Source organism: Giraffa tippelskirchi, chromosome 9 (assembly GCF_054371585.1).
Source record: "Giraffa tippelskirchi isolate mGirTip1 chromosome 9, T2T-mGirTip1v1.2.pri, whole genome shotgun sequence".
Lineage (NCBI taxonomy): Eukaryota > Metazoa > Chordata > Mammalia > Artiodactyla > Giraffidae > Giraffa > Giraffa tippelskirchi.
This window is the reverse complement of record NC_137283.1, coordinates 122,111,852-122,135,486: the sequence shown is the minus strand read 5'-3', so window position 1 is coordinate 122,135,486 and position 23,635 is coordinate 122,111,852. Positions and strand designations below refer to the sequence as shown.

The following is a 23,635-nucleotide window of genomic DNA, read 5'->3' as shown; positions in this document are numbered from 1 at the left end:
TTATATATATATATATATGTATATGAGTTACTACCATTTCTATCTTCATTTTACAATTTCATAATGAAAAAGATGTACTTTTCATGATAGGCGACTGGAACGCAAAAGTAGCAAGTCAAGAGATACCCAGAGTAACAGGCAAATTTGGCCTTGGAGTGCAAAATGAAGCAGGTCAAAGGCTAACAGAATTTTGCCAAGAGAATGCACTGGTCATGGAAAACACCTCTTCCAACAATACAAGAGAAGACTTTACACGTGAACATCACCAGATGGTCAATACCAAAATCAGACTGATTATATTCTTTGCAGATAAAGATGGAAAAGCTATAAACAATCACCAAAAACAAGACTGGGAGCTGACTGTGGCTCAGATCATGAACTCCTTATTGCCAAGTTCAGTTCAGTTGCTCAGTCATGTCCGACTCTTTGCGACCCCATGAAATGCAGCATGCCAGGCTTCCCTGTCCATCACCAGCTCCCTGAGTCCACCCAAACCCATGTCCATCGAGTCGGTGATGCCATCCAGCCATCTCATCCTCTGTCGTCCCCTCCTCCTTCCGCCCTCAATCTTTCCCAGCATCAGGGTCTTTTCCAATGAGTCAGTTCTTCGCATCAGGTGGCGAAAGTATTGGAGTTTCAGCTTCAACATCAGTCCTTCCAATGAACACCCAGGACTGATTTCCTTTAGGATGGACTGATTGGATCTCCTTGCAGTCCAAGGGACTCTCGAAAGTATTCTTCAACACCACAGTTCACAAACATCAATTCTGCGGCGCTCAGCCTTCTTTATAGTCCAACTCTCACATCCACACATGACCACTGGAAAAACCATAGCCTTGACTAGACGGACCTTTGTTGACAAAGTAATGTCTTCGCTTTTCAATATGCTGTCTATGTTGGTCATAACTTTCCTTCCAAGGAGTAAGGTCTTTTAATTTCATAGCTGCAATCACCATCTGCAGTGATTTTGGAACCGAAAAAGAAGTCAGTCACTGTTTCCACTGTTTCCCTATCTGTCTGCCATGAAGTGATGGGACTGGATGCCATGATCTTAGTTTTCTGAATGTTGAGCTTTAAGCCAACTCTTTCACTCTCCTCTTTCACTTTCATCAAGGGGCTCTATAGGTCTTCTCCATTTTCTGCCATAAGGGTGGTGTCATCTGCAAATCTGAGGTTATTGAGATTATTCCCGGCAATCTTGATTCCAGCTTGTGCTTCATCCAGTCCAACGTTTCTCATGATGTGCTCTGCATATAAGTTAAATAAGAACGGTGACAATATACCACCTTGATGTGCTCCTTTTCCTATTTGGAACCAGTCTGTTGTTTCATGTCCAGTTCTAACTGTTGCTTCCTGACCTGCATACAGGTTTCTCAAGAGGCAGGTCAGGTGGTCTGGTATTCCCATCTCTTTCAGAATTTTCCAGTTTATTGTGATCCACACAATTCAAAGCTTTGGCATCGTCAATAAAGCAGCAATAGATGTTTTTCTGGAACTCTTGCTTTTTTCGATGATCCAGCGGATGTTAGAAATTTGGTCTCTGGTTCCTCTGCCTTTTCTAAAACCAGCTTGAACATCTGGAAGTTCATGGTTCACGTATTGCTGAAGCCTGGCTTGGAGAATTTTGAACATTACTTTACTAGTGTGTGAGATGAGTGCAATTGAGCAGTAGTTTGATCATTCTTTGGCATTGCCTTTCTTTGGGATTGGAATGAAAACTGACCTTTTCCAGTCCTGTGGCCTCTGCTGAGTTTTCCAAATTTTCTGGCATATTGAGTGCAGCACTTTCACAGCATCATCTTTTAGCATTTGATATAGCTCAGCTGGAATTCCATCACCTCCACTAGCTTTGTTAGTAGTGATGCTTCCTAAGGCCCACTTGACTTCACATTCCAGGATGTCTGGCTCTAGGTGAGTGCTCACATCATCATGATTATATGGGTCATGAAGATCTTTTTTGTATAATTCTTCAGTGTATTCTTGCCACCTCTTCTTAATATCTTCTGCTTCTGTTAGGTCCCTACCACTTCTGTCCTTTATTGAGCCCATCTTTGCATGAAATGTTCCCTTGGTATCTCTAATTTTCTTGAAGATCTCTAGTCTTTCCCATTCTATTGTTTTCCTCTATTTCTTTGCATTGATCACTGAGGAAAGCTTTCTTATCTCTCCTTGTTATTCTTTGGAACTCTGCATTGAAATGGATATATCTTTCCTTTTCTCCTTTGCTTTTCACTTTCTGTCTTTTCACAGCTATTTGTAAGGCCTCCTCAGACAGCCATTTTGCTTTTTTGCATTTCTTTTTCTTGGGGATGGTCTTGATTCCTGTCTCCTGTACAATGTCACGAACCTCCATCCATAGTTCATCAGGCATTCTATCAGATCTAGTCCTTTAAATCTATTTCTCACTTCTACTGTATAGTAATAAGGGATTTGATTTAGGTCATCCCTGAATGGTCTAGTGGTTTTCTCCACTTTCTTCAATTTCAGTCTGAATTTGGCAACAAGGAGTTCAGGACCTGAGACACAGTCAGCTCCCAGTCTTGTTTTTGCTGACTGTATAGAGCTTCTCCATCTTAAGCTACAAAGAATATAATCAATCTGATTTTGGTGTTGACCATCTGGTGATGTCCATGTGTCGAGTTTTCTCTTGTGTTGTTGCAAGAGGGTATTTGCTATGACCAGTGTGTCCTCTTGGCAGAACTCTATTGGCCTTTGCCCTGCTTCACTCTGTACTCCAAGGCCAAATTTGCCTGTTACTCCAGGTGTTTCTTGACTTCCTACTTTTGCATTCCAGTCCCCTATAATGAAAAGGACATCTTTTTGAGGTGTTAGTTCTAGAAGGTCTTGTAGGTCTTCATAGAACTGTTCAACTTCAGCTTCTTCGGTGTTGCTGGTCGGGGCATAGACTTTTATTACCGTGATATTGAATGGTTTGTCTTAGAAACAAACAGAGATCATTCTATTGTTTCTGAGATTGCATCCAAGTACTGCATTTTGGACTCTTTTGTTGACTATGATGGCTACTCCATTTCTTTTAAGGGATTCCTGCCCACAGTAGTAGATATAATGGTCATCTGAGTTAAATTCACCTATTCCCGTCCATCTTAGTTCACTGATTCCTAGAATGTCAATGTTCACTCTTGTCATCTCCTGTTTGACCACTTCCAATTTGCCCTGATTCATGCCAAATTCAGACTTAAATTGAAGAATGTAGGGAAAGCCACTAGACCATTCAGGTCTGACTTAGATCAAATCCCTTACGATTACAGTGAAGTGACAAATAGAGCCAAGGGATTAGATCTCATAGAGAGAGTCCCTGAAGATCTTTGGATGGTATTTTGTGGCATCGTACAGGAGGCAGTGATCAAGACCATCCCCAATAAAAAGAAATGCAAAAAAGGCAAAATGGTTGTCTGAAGAGGCCTTACCAATAGCTGAGAAAAGAAGAGAAGGGAAAAGCAAAGGAGCAAAGGAAAGATATACCCATTTGAATTCAAAGTTCCAAAGAATATCCAGGAGAGATAAGAAAGCCTTTCTCAGTGATCAGTACAAAGATATAGAAGAAAGCAATAGAATGGGAAAGACTAGAGATCTATTCAAGAAAATTAGAGATATCAAAGGAACATTTCATGCAAAGATGGGCACAATGAAGGACAGAAATGTTATGGACCTAACAGAAGCAGAAGATATTAAGAAGAGGTGGCAACAATACACAGAAGAACTATACAAAAAAAAAAATCTTTATGACCCAGATAACCACAATGGTGTGAGCACTCACCTAGAGCCAGACATCCTGGAACGTGAAGTCAAATGGGCCTTAGGAAGCATTACTACTAACAAAGCTAGTGGAGGTGATGGAATTCCAGTTGAGGTATTTCAAATGCTAAAAGATGATGCTGTGAAAGTGCTGCACTCAATATGCCAGCAAATTTGGAAAACTCAGCAGTGGCCACAGGACTGGAAAAGGTCAGTTTTCGTTCCAATCCCAAAGAAGGCAATGCCAAAGAATGTTAAAACTACTGCACAATTGCACTCATCTCACACACTAGCAAACTAATGGTCAAAATCCTCCAAGCCAGGCTTCAACAGTACGTGAACCCTGAACTTCAAGAAGTTCAAGATGGATTTAGAAAAGGCAGAGGAACCAGAGATCAAATTGCCATCTGTTGTATCATCAAAAAAGTGAGAGAGTTCCAGAAAAACATCTGCTTCTGCTTTACTGACTATGCCAAAGCTTTTGACTGCGTAGATCACAACAAACTGTGGAAAATTCTGGAAGAGATGGGAATACCAGACCACCTGACCTGCCTCTTGAGAAATCTGTATGCAGATCAAGAAGCAACAGTTAGAACCTGACATGGAAAAACAGACTGATTTCAAATCGGGTAAGGAATACATCAAGGCTGTATATTGTCTCCCTGCTTATTTAAATTATATGCAGAATACATGATGCAAAATACTGGGCTGGATGAAGCACAAGCTGGAATCAAGATTGCCAGGAGAAATATCAATAACCTCAGATATGCAGATGACATCACCCTTATGGCAGAAAGTGAAGAGGAACTAAAAAGCCTCTTGATGAAAGTGAAAGAGGAGAGTGAAAAAGTTGGCTTAAAACTCAACATTCAGAAAACTAAGATCATGGCATCTGGTCCCATCACTTCATGGCAGATAGATGCGGAAACAATGGAAACAGTGACAGACTTTATTTTCTTGGTCTCCAAAATGACTGCAGATGGTGACTCCAGCCATGAAATTAAAAGACACTTGCTCTTTGAAAGAAAAGCTATGACCAACATAGACAGCATATTAAGAAGCAGAGACATTACTGTGCCAACAAAGGTCCATCTAGTCAAAGCTATGGTTTTTCCAGTAGTCATGTATGGATGTTTAAGAGTTGGACTATAAAGAAAGCTGAGCACCGAAGAATTGATGCTTTTGAACTGTGGTGTTGGAGAAGACTCTTGAGAGTCCCTTGGACAGCAATCAGATCCAGCCAGTCCTTCTCTAAAGGAAATCAGTCCTGAATATTCATTGGAAGGACTGATGCTGAAGCTGAAACTCCAATACTTTGACAACGTGATGCGAAGAAATGACTTCATGGAAAAGACCCTGATTACGGGAAAGATTGAAGGCGAGAGGAGCAGGGGATGACAGAGTATGAGATGGTTGGATGGCATCACCGACTCGACGGACATGCCTTTGAGTAAGCTCTGGGAGTTGGTGATGGACAGGGAAGCCTGGTGTGCTTCAGTCCATAGGGTTGCAAAGAGTCAGACATGACTGAGTGACTGAACTGATACAGTTTCACAGGTGGAGAAAATAAAATTCACGGGGTTTAACCATATGTCTAAGCTCATCAACTACATTAAAGTTCTAGGAATTTGTATGAAGATTTAATGACAGCTAAATTAGCCCCAAACTACCTCAAAACTAATCTTGGATATAGTAGATATGAACAAGCATGGAACTTACATTTGTAGAACTATTTTGTCATATGAAAATGGGATTAGAATAGAGTAGGATAAAGACTAATATGTGGAATGTGAATATAGTGGAAAATCATTCTTACACAGTTAGAATTATTGTATTGAAAACTTACTTTTACAGGACCTGCAGCAGGCAGAAAGTACAGTTGATAGTTCATGGCTTTGGTAATGGATGAAAGTGGGTTTGAAGCTCAGCTTTTCAATCTTTTTTCCTACCTGAATAAGCAATGACAAGTTATTATCTTGTCTCAAACTCTGATTGCTCATTAATGTGTTATACACTCTTTGTGAAATATGAGAGGATTTTATGAGAATCCTATGCAAGGAAACCTCGTACTGATGGTTGGTTCAAGAAGGCTATTTTATGGCAGTTTCTCCTTTTGCATTGGTGTCTTCTACTAAGCCACACTGATTTCCTACATTTTAATCTCTTGGTCCTTTCCTCTTTTCCTTTTCACTCTCAGCAAGTTACCATGCCTTCTACATCACAGTGACGTGCTTAACAGGTGTAAACTTTACCTCTTTAAGTTCCTCTAGTTAGGAAGACAGGTACTAAACTAATAAAGACCTGAAAGTTCTTTAGTTATAATTATGTATTCTTAAGCAGAAGCACAATTCTTTGTATGTATAACCTGGTACTATTTTGAAGGTACAACACATCACCTGGATAACTGATTCTTAAACTATGGTCTCTGGAGTAACTTCATCAACTTGAAGGAGAGTGTCTAATAAAATAAAGACTCTTGCTTCCATTCTAGAACTTCTGAATCAGAATCTCTGGGAATAGATCATATAAAGGCTTAGCAAGCTTTGCAGGTGCTTTTCATGACCCAGAATTTGAGAGGTACTACATTAAAAGTCAAGGATTATATATTTTTCACCCACCAGGATACTAATAATTCATGGATACCGTTCAAAAATATTTGAATGAAAAGCTAGATGAGACAAATGTAAATCTGTCTTTTCTGAAAGACATTTTTAGCAAACTCACCACAGATTGTATACCTAGGTTTTGGTATTCACTCTTAGCATGTCTGGGTGTACCAGGCATTGGCAGAAGAGATGGGCTTTTCAAGAGGACTCCTGTCCTGTGCACATGGCGCTGCCTGATCTAGTTTCTCTTTATTGTGCCAGCCTCCTCTCTTTCTGCTCTACCCCAGCTCCTCAGGCCTCCCTGCCTCATACCAAAGGCTCACTGCCCACAGGACTTTTAAAAAAGTAATTTATTTGGCTGTGCTGAGTCTTAGTTGTGGCATGTGGGATCTGACCAGGGATTGAACCTGGGCCCCCTGCACTGGGGGCACAGAGTCTTAGCCACTGGACCACTAGGGAAATCCCCTCAACAGGACTTTTGAACTTGTTCATATGTTACTGGAATTTTCTCCTATTAGAAACTCACAGGCTTGCTATCTACCCTTCTTCAGTCTTTGCATAAGTGGCAAATGCTAATGAGAACTTCCTTGGAGTGGCTTGCTTAAAACTGGAACTTTGTCCTTACCCAGAGTATTCATCACCTTCCCTAGTTTATTTGCATCCAAAGCACTTACTACCTTTTAATATGAAAAAATCATTTACTTATTTTATTTCATGTGTCCCCAGACTGGATTACAGCCTCCATGACATCAGGGCTTTGGTTGGTTTTGCTCATGCTATACAGTTCTAGTGTCTAGCCAGTACCTAGAACATAAGTGCTCAATTAACTCTTTTAGACTAACCTAATATGAAGGTTTTTAACCTATTATCTGTTTTGGGCATCCTATAGAATACATCCAGAGAAGGCAATGGCACCCCACTCCAGTACTCTTGCCTGGAAAATCCCATGGACGGAGGAGCCTGGTAGGCTACAGTCCATGGGGTCGCTAAGAGTCGGACACGACTGAGCGACTTCACTTTCACTTTTCCCTTTCATGCACTGGAGAAGGAAATGGCAACCCACTCCAGTATTCTTGCCTGGAGAATCCCAGGGACGGCGGAGCCTGGTGGGCTGCCGTCTATGGGGTCGCACAGAGTCGGACACGACTGAAGCGACTTAGCAGCAGCAGCAGCAGCATAGAATACATCTGAATGTATATACCACTGACATACTTTCTTTCTTAGGACTTGCATTATTAGGTGGTAGAAAATGACATTTAATTCTTCAAGTTTAGATAAAGTATACATGCAAATCAAGAGTATATTTTTGAAGCCATGCTCCATGTAAACAGAGAATGGGGAAACATGATTACAAATAAGAGTGTAAAATTGAAAATGTTGGGACTTACTGAGCCATGAAGGTTAATAATATTTTATTCTTGTCAGCCATAGAAGAACAGATTATCTAAATATTATAAGTTTCTAAAAAATAAAAATAGAATAGTATTGAGGACAGTCTGTCCAAAACTTTTAAGAAATGAGTTAATGATAAGAGAATGCTTTTTCCTTCCTACTATGGCAGAATTTAATTTAAATATATTTAAACACATAAAATATAGGTAAATCTTGAAGAATTGGGGTGAATATTAATTTTTTTAGTTAAGATTTATAGCAAAATATTAGACATTCCCTCCCTCTGTCTCCCCTTATCTATCACTGCGTATCTTCATCCATTCTACTCTTTCATTTATTCCTGTCTACTCTGTTGCTCTTATAGGGTGAACTGCTTCATCTTTCTTCTAGAAAATTTTTACACATTATACAAACTTCATGTCAATATCTGCATAAGGACCTACAGAGCGAGCTGTGCAGATTAGGATTTGATGCAGAATGAAGACTGAGAAATACAGAAACCATTTTCTTTGTCTCATCTTCATGAGGAGATTTTGCAGCAAAATAGTTGCTTGGTAGTGAATTTTGTTGAGAAAGAAGCATCTGAATTCCTTCATCTTCATCTTTATATGGGGCAAGGATTCTTTTTCCTGTCTTTCCTATTGGAGAAAAAGCTCTCCTTCCATGCATGTGTGGCAGTGAGTGCTGCTTCCCGGTGCTAGGAGGATTTGACAGAGGGGAAGTAACCTGAAAACTTCTCTTTTCTGATGTGGGGGATTGGGAGCAGAGTGTGGGGGAGAGGCAGGGAATGAGAAGCCACAGAAACAGGAGAATCTGAAAATCACATCACTTTCTTTTCCAATTCCCAGCTACATGATACCAACCTAGCTCTCCAACACCTTGGAAATATCCAAAAGACACCCTGGGGAGTCAGGGAGTAGGGAGGGAAGTCTGATGAGAGACAGGGTGTTTTTATTCAAGAAAGATTAAACAAAGAAACTATCATGTCTGATTAAACTTTATGCAGAAAGAAGAATATAGTTATTTCCACCCCCTCTGATTCATTGGTAAAAGATAGGGGGAAATTAAAGATGAATATAAGAACCTACAAATAAGCAACAGAATCCATATGTTTTTATGTACATTTGTAATGTTGTTTTAATTAAATTGTGATCCTGCTATACCTAAATTGAATGATCTCAACCCCATGATTAAAACCTTTAACGTCTTTACCTTACCATAATGTAGTCTTCTTCATATGATAGTCCTAAAGTATCGAGTCTGGTCATTGCTTATTTAAATATCATGTTCTAGTTTCTGCCTGGGTTGCAATATTCCAACAGGTATTTCAGTTCCTTATATGTGCCAAAACACTTTGCACTAGAGGGTCTGTCTAGAGCACTTCCCTTCCCATTTTTCACCTCTATATTCTAACTTACCCTCCAGGGCTTACCTGAAATGATATTTTCTATGAGTTTTTCTTTAATATCTCAATCTTACCTCATTTTTCTCAGCATTTTTTCCTTACCTTCCTAGTACTATAACATGCTGTGATGGTGGTGGTTTAGTTGCTAAGTTGTGTCCAACTCTTGCAACCCCATGGACTTGTAGCCCACCAGGCTCCTCTGTTCATGGGATTCTCAAGGCAAAAATACTGGAGTGGGTTACCATTTCTTTCTCCAGAGGAACTTCCTGACCCAGAGATTGAACCTGTGTCTTTTATGTCTCCTGCATTGGCAAGTGGGTTCTTTACCACTAGCGCCACTTGGGAAGTCCCGTGATATGCTGTAGTATACTCTTATTTGTGTATATCTGTTTCATGTCTGTAAGCTCCACATGTTTGGGAACTGTATCCATTTTATTCACCACTGTCTACTAGGGACTGGCACATATTTTTTTTTCTCATGCAAACTAGATATTACCTGTTTTCAAGGCACCTTTTATATTTGCTCTATTATCTCCCTTTAATTATAGCAACAACATTTTGTAGCTATTTATATCCTTTAGCACCATAAATCTAGTCTGGTCAGTTTGAGCCCAGGTGATTTTAACTTCTAATAAAGTGTCTTAAGTGAACTAGATTTTTAAATTTGTATCAAGTTTTCTTTGGAATGAGAGTAAAAGGAAAATGAAATTACGAGCTACAATTAGGTGGAAGCAATTTTCATGCTCATCACTGACTCACTTGTATTACTGAGATTTTAAACACTAATAAACTACTGTTTTAGAGATGCACTTAAATCCCAGGAAAAAGTGAAAGCGTAGATAAAAAGGAGAGCAGTTAGTGATTATCCTGTTACACTACCATAATGATTTGTGTCGGAAGAAATGAAAGAGATTTCATTTAAGTGTATTGGAATATAATTGATCATCTCAAAGTTTGGATGGGCTTATTGAGCAATATGATGATTAAAAGTACAGATTCACTCAACAACTTGATGGTGAATTTTTTTCATCAACATCATAATGCTCTAAAGGTGGCTTTGAAATTTATCAGAAAATGTATCAACTATAGGGTCACAAATATTTCCTGTTTGCCTCATTCCTTCACTAGCTGGTAAATTAAGGCAATTTGCTTAATTCTCTGAACTTTGGAGTCATCTGTTATAAAATAGGCACACCCAAAACTGGTTTTGAAAATTGCTATTACATATGAAACACTGAACACTTTGTCTGCACATAGTAGGTACTCAATAAATGGCAGCTATTCTAAAGTATAAAGCAGCTCTCAGCACACAGTGGGTACATAAACACAGCAAACAGTAGAGCCCAGCCTCTGAGTCTCTATGTGGGCTGTACAAATAACCTGCATTTTTATCTCTTTCTTTTAACTTTTCACTACCTAGTACATCAAGTAAAAAGTGATTTTTTTTTTTCTCTTCTCAACCCTACAGAGTACCAACTAAACTGTTAATGCATTGATAAATGACTATTTCTTAGGCATGTCTGTCCACAGGGTAAAGAACTCATTATTGACCTGGGATCAACCTGGTGTTCTGCATACACCAGATGCTCAATACACATTTGTTAGTTAGCTATCACCTTTTAATAAACATTTCTCAGATTTTATTGTTTTAATTTTTCTCTTGAGGTTCTCTATTTCTCTTATTTACTTTAATATTGCCTGTGCTCATTTTTTTCCATTTAGAAACTTTAATGGTTTCTGAAAGAAATAAAGTGAAAGTGTTAGTCACTCAGTTGTGTTTGAGTCTTTGTGATCCCATGGACTAGTGTCCACCAGGCTCCTGTCCATGGAATTCTCCAGGTAAGAATACTGGAGTGGGTAGCCATTCCCTTCTGCAGGGGATCTTCCTAACTTAGGGATTGAACCTGGGTCTCCCTCATCACAGGCAGATTCTTTATGGTCTGAGTCACCAGGATTCCTGGTTCAACTCTATTTCAGAATCACTCTTGTTGTTAAGACATATATTAAAAGTATAGCTCAATGTTCTCACCTTCTAATTATGCCAATGATTTGAATGAGAGTGATTTATAATGATTATGTACACAAATACATGTTAAACAACCATTTTATATTTGAATAACTTAGATCTTTAATTAGTAACATAGTAATGTACATCATGCATTAAGTATGATCTGGCCAGTCACATCAGTTGAGGTAAATCATTCTACATAGAAGGACATGGATGTGATAGCCTGGCTGACATTTGTACTTTGGAATTTAAAAATAGTTTCATCAAATACTGTTAGCAATAATAGAAAATTAACACACACAATAAAGAAGTGTTAGAACCTTTTTTCAATGTATTATAATTTTAAAATCTTTGTAATCTGCTCCCTGCTATGTCAAGGAGAGCTCTGTGTAAAGTTTGTACACTTACACTGTTTGAATTATCATGTTGACATTAGAAACTTCAATCTCTAACAAACACAAAAGTCTTCAGGCAAAAGTACTGCTCAACATGAATCTGTATTAGAGAACCTACTTAAAAATCTTCTCTCTGAATATTAGTGATATTTGAGAAGGAAGGTTACCGAAAGACAGTTATTCAGTAATTATAAACATAAAATAAATCGGCAGTCAGAGAATCATTCCATGTCCTTATTGGACTTATTAAAATTATAGAATTTTAATTGTTTAGTTGTTTCTTTTCAACTCTGAATAAAAGGTTTATAAGCTGTCACTTTTAACTTTCAATTCTGCTGTGATCCTAATAACTTTTTACTTTTTTTTAAAATTAGTTTATTTTCTATTTTTTAACTTTACAACATTGTATTTGTTCTGCCATACATTGACATGAATCCACCATGGGTATACATGCTTTCTCCCACCAGAACCCCCCTTCCACCTCCCTCCCCATCCCATCCCTCCATGCCATCCCAGTGCACCAGCCCCAAGCACCCTGTATCATGCATTGAATGGACTGGTGATTTGCCTCACATATGATAATTTACATGCTTCCATGCCATTCTCCCATATCATCCCTCCCTTGCCCTCTCCCATAGAGTCCATAATACTGCTCTATTTATCTGTGTCTCTTTTGATGTCTTGCATACAGGGTTATCTTTACCGATTGACTAAATACCATATATATGTTTTAAAGAAATTGAACTTTAAAAATTAAAGTTACACATAATTTGTTTTTTATGTGATATTTTGCAAAACGTCAAGATAAGCCGACTGAGCTTTTGGTTTTCCATACGTTTTTGACTATTGTGAAATTAAACCACAAAATAAGACCCTAGTAGGGTAAACACAGACACTTTGTTGACCATATGTAAAGAGCAGACAGGAAGATCATGTTAGAGTGTAAGTCACATGAGCTAATCACAAATAAGACAGTGGTCATATTTCCCAAAATTAAGTCCTGAGAGTTCAACTTGGTGCTCTGTGACAACCTATAGGGTTGGGATGGGGTAGGGTGGGAGGGATGTACAAGAGGGAGGAGACATATGTATGCTCATGGCTGATTCACATTGTCATATGGTGGAAACCAACACATTATAAAGCAATTATCCTTAAATTAAAAAATTTAAAAAAAAGTTACATGAAATTAAAAAAAAAAAAAACACCCTGAGAAATGTTTTACTAGAAACCTACTCAAAGATGAATATTGGAGAGTGTAAATTTTCTCAAGAAATCAAAAGAAACTTCAAGAAGAGGACCAATGAAAGTCTATTTTAAAGTGAACATTAAGCATTCCCCTCAACTCAATTTTATGTTAAGGTGATTAAAAATCATCTTATAATGTTCTAGGATTATCCTTAGTCTTAGCAGGATTTTTGAATTGGGAGTGGGTAGGCTGACACACAGAGACTTTATGGAAAGTATTGATAAGTTTCTGTAGGTCTCTATTATGCGGCTTTTCCAGGTATAATAAGACTGCCCTAGAATTTCAGAATGTGACTTTCAGGGGCTAACACCCATTTACAATGACACAAACAAAATGATATTTAGCCACACACTGTTAACATGTCAGTTTTATCACTGAGACTTGGTTATCAGGCTTTTCCAGGGTAATTTGTACGAAGCACCTCTCTAACAGTGATAGTCATCAAAGCTGAGTGGAACAAATATGCAATCAAACTTTATTTATTTAGCTCGAATATATGAATTAGTTCCTGCTGTTTTAACAAGTATCCAACTGGCATTTGTTAGAATTAAATGATGATCTCCCAGTGAGAAATATAGTATGTTGGCAATCATTAGCATTTTATTGACCAATTTGGAATCACTGAATAAAACTGAAATCAAACAAATGGCTGTTTGTATAGTAAATAAGAATAAGAAAAAAGGAAAAAAAAAAACCTCCCCCTCTGGCACTGTTAATTCTTTACAAATAATTAATGAGGAAATATTAACAGGAAGTTAAAAAGCACCTATCAGATTTAGCACTAGCCATCAAAGGGCACAGAACAGAGACTCAGTTGTTGCAATTCTTGTAGATTTCCAACTCCTATTTTATATTTGGGAAACAGTGTCCTTAAAATTATCAGAATTGAAATGTGCAGTATTTATGATTTATAAAACTTGTTTTCATTTTGTTTACTTAGCCAGTGTTACAAAATTTTGCATAAATATTTGAGTTATTATTTTCCCAAGATGTTCGGAATGCTTTATTAAAATTTTCTCTAATGTTTTCTGTGTTAAGAGATACTACAAAGACATACAATGGTGTCACTGGCATTTTTTATCTTGTTAAAGGCAGGGAATTTAGAAGGTTTTGAATTCTTGAGGTGAAGTGGGGACTACAGCAGTACTATTTTGTAAATTATACTGAAGTAGGCAAAAGAAAGGGAGAGGAAAGACAATAAAGGGAATGATGGAAACAGAAATTCATAGTGAGCACCGCTTTCATAAGGAACATTATATATGTCCTCTCATTTATTCTTCACATTAAACATAGATAAAAAACAACACCCAAATTTTAACAATAAAACAAACAAAGATAACTAGATGTATAGCTAGAGGTTCTAATAGAGGAAGGCTCTAAACTCAAGCCTTTCTTAAGCTACAGCTCATACGTTTTCACTACATCCTGATGACCAATATTTATCAGCTCCCTGGACTCAGACACTGTGTATATGGGGATAGACACATTGTGAAAGTCGGCACAGATTTATAAAACTACACTGTACATTCCTACAGATCTCTTATGATAAGTTAACAGTGGCAGTGGGGAAAACCAAGGCCCTGAGATGTAGCTTGGTTTCAATTAGACACCGACGGGCATGAGAATTTGAACTGTCCTAACATCCTCCCTCTCCAAGCACTCACGCCTGCTGAAGACAACTAGTCTTCTATCACACTGAAAACAGAAAAACAAAGCAAAAATAAACAAAATCATGTTACCTGGTGCAGATATCTCATGAGAAGATGCTGGTTCTCTTCAGTCTCCACTCCCAAGATTCCTTGTTGACGCCATTCCCCAAATGAGAATTAGATCCAAGCACCATACAGACAGTCAGGGCCTCATCCATGAGGAATTGCTTCCATACAAAGACGACTATCAGCTTGCAGGAAATTCTCTTCACTAATGCACAAAGGAGTCCACGGAACACCAGAATTCGTGACGAGAGATGTAAGCGCTATGGCGGCTGCTCTCTCTGAGCTCAGGAAGAAAGTGAGTCTGCTGCCATGGCACTAGGCTCCTCAGCACAAATGAGATCCCAGCATGGTGAGGTCAGGTGCTAGCATGTAACCTTTAGCTATAGTGGGCACAATTACCCTAATCAGCCACAGAGGTCTATAGCTGTGGCTAATTATTCCCAGGGCTCTGTGATTGAAATAGCTGGGCAACCTCTTAATGTGCTGTTTGACTTATAAGCAGAACATTCCAGGTCTGCTGAGTAAAATTAAGACCTGAAATACTGTAGTGAGGTTCCCGGTCTCTCATTCAATTCTAAACTGTAAACTATCTCACAGACTCAGAATGACTGGCAGGGAGACCAACGCTCTTTGAGGAAAAATCCTCCAAAATGGCCTCAGCCCTTGACTGTGAATCTTCCTCCAAGTCCTCTCTGAAGGCTATTATCCCTTAATAATGTGACTGGGAAAAAGCAAATAGCCAGACCTTATGTGATTATTAGATGCTGGCTCTGAGTGGAACCATGTGGGCCTCTGGTCCAATTAGGAGCTAATGGAGATCAGGTGAGAGAGGAAATCTTGGCAAAGCCAATTTTAACACCAAATCCTTTGGGATTGTTTCTCCTGTTATTTCCCTAGTCCTTAGATATTTTGGAGTGAATATATATACTTAGCGACTGACACAGTCCTCACATTGGTTTTCTGTGCCAAGGAATGAGGGCTATTATTGTAGAAATGGTCTATATAATTTCCTATTGTGGCATTCTCCCCTAAAATACTAAATCAAAAGATAACAAATCAAAAGCAATACCACATTCCTGGTGGGTATTGCAGACGTTGCTGCCATCACCTAGGACTTAGAGATAATGGAGTGGGTGTTTCTATTTTCTGTCCATTTAATTTTTTTGTTTGCCTACTGCAAACTTAGAGAGATTTTGGAAAATGACTATGGATTATAAAGGTCTTTATAACAATCAGAAAATAAAATTGTGTCTGTTGCTCTGGACATGATATCTTCACTGGAGCAAGTGAAGAAGCCCTAGGCCCTGGTATGCTATCACCTTAAAAATACACTTAAAAACCAGAAACAGATTGTCTTCACTTGTCAGCAACAGTCACACTACTTGCCATCTTTTTTTTTTTTTCTGTTCTATGACAATTCTTTTGCTCTCTGTCATAATCTAATATGAAGGAATTATCTTTATTTGTTTGCTTGTAGTGTTCTATAGACTACATGTTGATCCATTACATTATGCTAATTGAAGCAAATAAAAAGAGGGTAACAAGCAACCACAATTTTGATGCATTCAGGCTGGCAAAATCTGTGAAGTTTCTTGGGGTTTCTCAAGTGGGGAATATCTAGGGATTCTCTCTTAAAGTGAAAAACAAATTGCTGCACTTTTCAATACTGCCCAAATAGGCATGACAGTTGATTAACTTCAGATTTTGAAGCAAATGCGCAGATTATTTGGGCATGTTGTTTTGTTATGTTTACCAGGTAATCCTTAAGGTTATAATATTGAGTCGGCCCAAAGCAAGAGAAGGCTACACAGCATGTCTAGGCTTAGGACCTGGCAGGGACAATGTTCTTGAAAGGGACTGTGATACATGGAGATACTTTGTGAGGTGTCTGATAAATCCACATATGAGAATAATAGTGGAGATCTCTTGGATTTTAATTGAATCCATAACCTATTCTGCCACCAGTTATAAACTCAATTTGAAAAGTAGCTCCTGGCATACAATTGTGTGCTGGTAAACTCTTAACACCTGATGATGAGACACCAAGTAATTTTGTGACTCCAGCTGCCCAAAATGGAAAAAAAGAAAAGAACAGATGCTAAGGGGTACAATGCTGATTGGGGAATCGTATTGATTTTTCTGTTTGTTCTTCTGGTTCAATTCTTTACTTTTCTATCCCCTGTTCTGTGCTCTGAGCAGCTGAAAGTATCTCCCTGGGCTCCCTTGCTCTATAGCTTCTGGTTGTGTTTGGCCAATGGGAGGCAATAACATGTCGAAGGGAAATTGATTATTTATTCATTCCCTATACTTCCTCTCTGCTGAGCTGGTCTTTAGCAGCAGCTGTGTCCCTCTCTCTAAGGCCACAGCTCCTCTTCCTATGGCCACAGCTCTAACTTCCTGGAGTAGCCTAAGGATATGCTGGCATCCCCCTGTTGCTAGTCCTTGGTATCTTCAACATTCTCTTTTGCTGCTCTTAACCGTTTCAACACCTCTATAAATAATTCCTTTACTTAATTCTGGAATACTACTCCTTTGAGTACGCAGTATTTGTTTTCTCCCAGAATAAATGACAGAACAAAGAAAGAGAATCCTGGGGAAATACCACATCATATTCTACCGCATACTTACAAATGTTTTTTAGTGAGATAAAGAAAATCTATCTTTTTTAAAGACACTGTTTTTTGAGGGCTCTATATTTTTCTGATGCTGGGAAAGATTGAGGACAGGAGGAGAAGGGGACGACAGAGGATGAAATGACTAGATGGTATCATTAACTCAATGGACACGAGTTTGAGCAAACTCCAGGAGATAGTGAAGGACAGGGAAGCCTGGCATGCTGCAGTTCATGGGGTTGCAAAGAGTAGAACACGACTGAGTGACTGAACAACAATAGATATTATAGGCAGCCAAGAATAATCCTCAATGAGATAACTCCCGCTTTGATAACTCCTTGTCTACTTGTCTGGAAAGTGCTGCTTTATGACCACAATCAGCATTCAACGTATCCCATGGATGTCACTCTTTCCTCTGGATGTCAGTAGACTTTGTGTCTTTACCACTTACTTTCAGTTGAGAATGTCTAAATGTATTATTATGTACCATTCTCGTACCATCAACTGCCCCCTAACTAAAATGTTGCAAACGTGCCCTGAACTCAGAAGTTAATCAATATAGTCATTGATAAGAACAACACTTTGCCCATTTATTTAGGAAGAGTCAAATTCCACATTCTTCTAAGTACAGAAGACTGATAGTTTAAGTATTTTCTTACTGAGTCCGTGCCCAAAGTCTGTCTTATGACAAGTAGTGGTTTTTCTTTTATCTGACTCTGCCTGTAAAGCAGTGTGGAATAATATGATCGGGGGTACTTTAGTAAAGAGGGAAGAAGAAATACAGCAGGGACCTGGGCCCTGTTTCTTCTTGTGCCACAATTGTGAGCTGGGACAGCGTTTGGTGTCAATAGCTCTCAAAGACCTTTCTGCAGGGTGTGGTCCTGTCAACATCTGCTCACTTGACCATGTAAAAACTCCTCTTCCTCACCCACACCTGTTCCTCCAAAAACTGCAGAGAGGACCATCAGCCTCTCACTGAAGAGTGTCTTTTGTCTGTGTGTCTGGCACGTAACTCATGAAATTAGAGGCACTACAAGGACAAAGTTTTTTTTTCCTCTTTGGAGTATTTCTATATCCTTATAGTCCCTTGGACTGCAAGGAGATCAAACCAGTCAATACTAAAGGAAATAACCCCTGAATATTCATTGGAAGGACTAATGTTGAAGTTCCAATACCTTGGCCACCTGATGCAATAAGCCAGTTCATTGGAAAAGATCCTGATGCTGGGAAAGACTGAGGGCAGGAGGAGAAGGGGGCGACAGAGGATGAGATGGTTGGATGGCATCGCTGACTCAATGGACATGAGTTTGAGCAAACTCTGGGAAATAGTGAAGGACAGGGAACCCTGGTGTGCTGCAGCCCATGGGGTTGCAAAGAGTCAGACATGACTCAGTGTCTGAACAATAGCAATATCCTTAGAAGCTAGCTCATGCCTAGTTCATAGAAGAAAGTCTAAGAAGTTATTTCAAGAAAAGTAGTAAACATATTTTCAAGATCTCACTGGAAATCTAGTACAGCCTCCATGAAACCTTCCTTCCTACCATTTTCCATCACCTTCAAACATGCTATATCTGATGGTGAGATTTTACTCCTTGTTTATTTTCATAGGGATCTATGTTTCTCTTATGAAAACTTTTGATGCTACCTCATTATACATGTCTTTCCCACTATCCTTTGTAATCATCGAGCACAGGAGTTATTACAGTTGAGTGTTTAAACCTTGGGTTCAGAATCATAGCTCTGCAACTCATGGTTGTATTATCTTACTTAAGTTACTTAACATCTCTAAGATTCAGCTTATTTATTTGTAAAATGCATACAATTCATTCATTCTTTTATTTATTATGTGGCAGGTGCTATTGAAGGTATTGACCATAAAGTTAAGAGGAAAAAAAAGAAAGAATAGGAAGAAAAGGGTAGAGGAGGAAAGGAAAAAGGGGACAAATTCTTGTACTCATTGAGAGTACATTCTAGCTATAGATTATTCATATCTATCCATTTCCACACTTATATAACAAACTATAGGAGTTCATATATTTAAAATTACTTTTAAGAAAATAAAGCAAAGTAAGGAAACAGAACTTGACAGAGCTACCAGAAAGTCCTAGGGTTTATTAGAGAAGCTGATTTGTGAATTGTAGAAGACCCTCCAAATTTTAGGGCTGCTGTTAGATATTCTGTTTCTTCTTGATGTATAATAGGATTACAATTTCTATCACCTTTGGATTTAGGCATGCCCTAGTGACTTGCTTTGAACGGTGGACAAAAAGAAGTTGCATGCAGAAGCTTTAAGAAAGGCCAGTTAAGATTTGCCACATCTCTTCTTGCCTGCTGGAAGCTTTATAGAAACATATATGGAAAAGGGGCTTCCTTCAGCTAAGACCATAATGCTGACCCATGCTGGACATCAGAGGTGACTCAGGGATTGTTCTACAATAGCGTAGTCAATCCTATTCTTCCTGATGCAAACCTTATCGTAATGTCTGACATCCAGAAATTATTTGGTAAATTCTTATCACCATTATTAATTTTATTATAGCAATATTTTTATTGCAATTGTAGAAATATAATAGGAAGTCAATATCTTTCTCTTAAATGAGTTTAAGGCATTAAAGTGCAAGTCTTTTGATCCTACCCTCACAAATAGGAAAAGCAGTGTTGAAGTAATTCAAATTTTCTATCAGAGGTTGCAGCCCTTAGATCCAAAGAGGCTCCCTCAGTGGAGAAGATTCAACACTGTGTTTTGAATGTTTTTCTATTGATTTGCAATATAAAACTACATGTATGTACTTTTAAAGTCATTTGGCTGAAAGACATAATACATTTAATTATGAATTCAATAAACCTTTAAAAATCAAGCATATAAATAAAAAATGTTAACTCAAGGGAAATACTCTGAGGAAGAGTAAATGTCTATTTACTATTGTCTCAAATGTCTCAAAATGTCAATATAAACTAAAAATGGTTATTTATTTTTAGGCACAAAAATTAAATTTTCAAAGAAATAAATATGCAGCTTAACTGGACAGATGTGTCATTTTGAACTGAAATATAGCTCAGCTTCCCTTAAACCTTTACAAGGCAGCCACAGAGGGGGGAAAAAGAAACACAACTTTCGTTGCTGGCAGAAATTGCTAACAACACCAGAGTAAATCTGCTGGTGGTGAAACATGTAAGGACAGATCTGGAGGGAGGAGGGAAATGCAAAACACATCAGAGGCAATTTTTCAGTGGATAAAATTAAATCAAAGGAGAAAGCAAGTTTACTGGAACATAAATATAAATGATAAAATGGGAACTACATTTTCTAAAATAAGAGGGTGTCCCTTAAATAAATATTTCAGTGGTATCTACAAAATCAACTCCATGATTTAAAATTATATAAATGAAATTCTAACTATCCTATTTCTGATGCATACTAAAAACTACTGACTTGAGTATATTGTTTCTTTTTAAGAAATCACCATCTACCACAATAACTGTAGCAAAAGAAGTAAAATGAATTTGTATTACATGTTAGTAAGGAATATAGTATAATCACAATGGTGGCTTTAATAGGCTTGGCTTGAAACAATGTACTTTAATAAGCTTGATTTGAAAATACTCAGTTAATGCTTTTTCTAAGTCTTTGAAATAACCAATGCACTTCTCTTGCTCTGGGGACTGAACAAGAAGAAATTACACAACAGACTAGAACATAAGGTTTTATTATACTTTTAATTTGCCTGTTGTTTGACAATACATGTTAACCTAAATAGAACAGATTTGTAAAATGTATTCTGGTGAGGATGAGAAATTTCCTTTTACAAACCTGTTTTGCTTCATTTTAAGATTTTTTTTTTAAATCTTAGTGATTATGTGACTATGAAAAGAAGTCAACCAATCAGCCATGTTTTTAGCAAGCAGTCTCTAGGAACTGCATGGGTCGATTTTTGTAGGTATTAAAAACACAAACACACACATATCAATCCATACACAACCTAATCAATAAAAAAAAAAAACTAATTCTTAAATTTCTATAAATAAAAGCTTATTTTAATTCAGCTATGCATTTATTTCATTTGATAAGGAGATTTTTGGATGCAAGAAGTTGAATATAATGATCTTTTCAAGTAATAACACATAAAAATGATTATTTTCCAAGGGGAAGATACACATGTATATCTTATATAAGGTCATACATACATATATATATGATACACATATATATTTTATACATGTGTATATTTATATATGTATGTATGTATATACATGTATATATGTTTATATGTGTATGAAGTATATATACATATATATATATATACATACACACACCTGTGTGTACGTCTGTGTGTGTATAAGGGCGAGCTTAAATTCTGTGATTTGGGTACCATATTGGAAAAATTTGAACTAAGTGTGAACTAATTTAAACAAAAACAAATCATGTTTTCTTTTGTTTTAAAGTGAAAATACAGGTCATGTCTTTTTCCTGAGTTCACTGAGGTTGCCTAAATTGACCTGACACTACTGAGATAGCACGAGCAGTCAGACTTCCCTGAATTTTTTAAATGTGTTAAAATAAAAGGCTCTTCCACTAACAACTTCACTAGAATTATCAAATCTTCACCACTGAAATTTAGTCATTAGGCAGATGGATGAGCTTTTATTCCTCCTATCATTTTTAATTGTCATGGACTTACATTTATCCTCCCTAAACCAGTACAGTGTATGCTGCTCTTGGTTCACTTGGAAGGGATGCTCCCTAGAAGAGATAAATTATTCCATTATCACCAAAACATTTATTAAATGTCTGTATTTTTAGAAGGCAGTACTGTTATAAACGGGAATTAATTAAGCTCAATTCCTGCCTCATTGGAGGTTAGAGTATGAACTGTCCAGACAGCAGTGATGCAGGCGTTTTAAGGTCATGCATTAAACAAAGAGAAATAGATAAGTAAGTTTTTACCATGAACATTTGCACCCTTAAGCAAAGTATATCAGTGAACTGGGTGAAAAAGAGACACTCGGGAGATGCATGTCATGGTGATTCACGACTGCATCACCAATCATGTAGGAAGGATCCTTGCTGAAATCCCAGGACTTGACTGAGTGCTGTTCAAATGAGAATGTGATAAGAAGCGGAGAGGGGAACAGTGGAATTTTTCCTAAATCTTCCATATCTCATCTCAGAAATTACTAAAGGGAAAGGATTGCTAGCTTGCATCTGTTTTACATGTTTTGAAAATGTTTTATATACTGTGGGGAAGAGGATCAAATCAGAAATAAACTACTCACTGGCAAACACTGCAGAGAACCACAATAGAGCAATGCATACTTTTCATTCTGGTAGAGTTTAAGTACATGTTTAGAGAATTACTCCCATTTTATTATCAAAAAAGTTATATATCAATATCCTTAATACAATGTCAAAGGTAGTGACATGTTACCACCTCTGTTACTCTCTGCAACTTATCCTTCACCATTTGGTACAGCCAAATTAACATGGATTGTTAGCCCTTTCTTTCTGGATAATTGTAATACATTTGTAGTCATTTTTCTTTCTAGTCTGTTTACCAATCCTTTCCATAACAGGTCCACACTGCTGACTTGAGATTACTTTTTTTTTAAATATACATTTTATTACACATTTTCCATTCTAAAACTTCAAGAGCTTTCTCACCCCAGTGTTTCCAAACTAGGGGTTACCAGTAGGTAGAAAGGAGAGAGGAAAGGCAAGACAGGGGTACATGATTAAGAGGTACAAACTACTATGCGTAAAATAGATAAGCAACAGGGATATATCATACAATACAGGGAATTATAGCCATTATCTTGTGAAAACTTTAATGGAGCATAATCTGTAAAAATACTGAATCATTCTGTCATACCCTGAAACTAATATAATGTGGTAAATCAACCACACTTCAGTAATTAATAAATAAATAAGTAAATAAAACCCGAGTCTCCAATCAATTAGGCAATGAAATCTTGACTCATCACACTAACACATCCTAATACATCAGTTTTTTCGTCAGCCACCTACAGCTCACTATCTTCCCATTCTCCCATTTCAGCCACAAGTTTGATGAGTTTATTATGATTTTTCTTGCTTATCTGTATGGGTACCCATTGTTCCCTCTGTGCAGAATACTGTTTCTTTTCTTCTCCATTTGAAAGAACCCTGACTTTACCTCCAATATGAAGTCCAGATATTACCTCTTCTGTGTAGTTTTCCACTATGTTCCAAGGAAGCTGAGAACTCCCTCCTGTTTTACCCATGATATTCTATGGGTCTGATTCTTCCACTGTATGACAGCCCTTAAAAGTTAGACACCTCACCACAGTATTCTTCCCTGGAAAATCCCACATACGGAAGAGCCTGGCGGGCTACAGTCCATGGGGTCACAAAGAGTCCAACATGACTTAGAGACTAAACAACAACAATAAAAGGCAGACACAGATGCTATTCATATATCCGCACTTGCCCTCACTACCCGTGAATTAATGATGCCGTCTTCTCA

General features: G+C 37.8%; 1 pseudogene; it reads left to right on the top strand.

Moving 5' to 3' along the window:
- Positions 1 to 14,785: 14,785 nt before the first annotated feature.
- LOC145521912 (activator of 90 kDa heat shock protein ATPase homolog 2 pseudogene) overlaps positions 14,786 to 23,635 on the top strand; it is a 29,363-nt pseudogene continuing 20,513 nt past the window's right edge.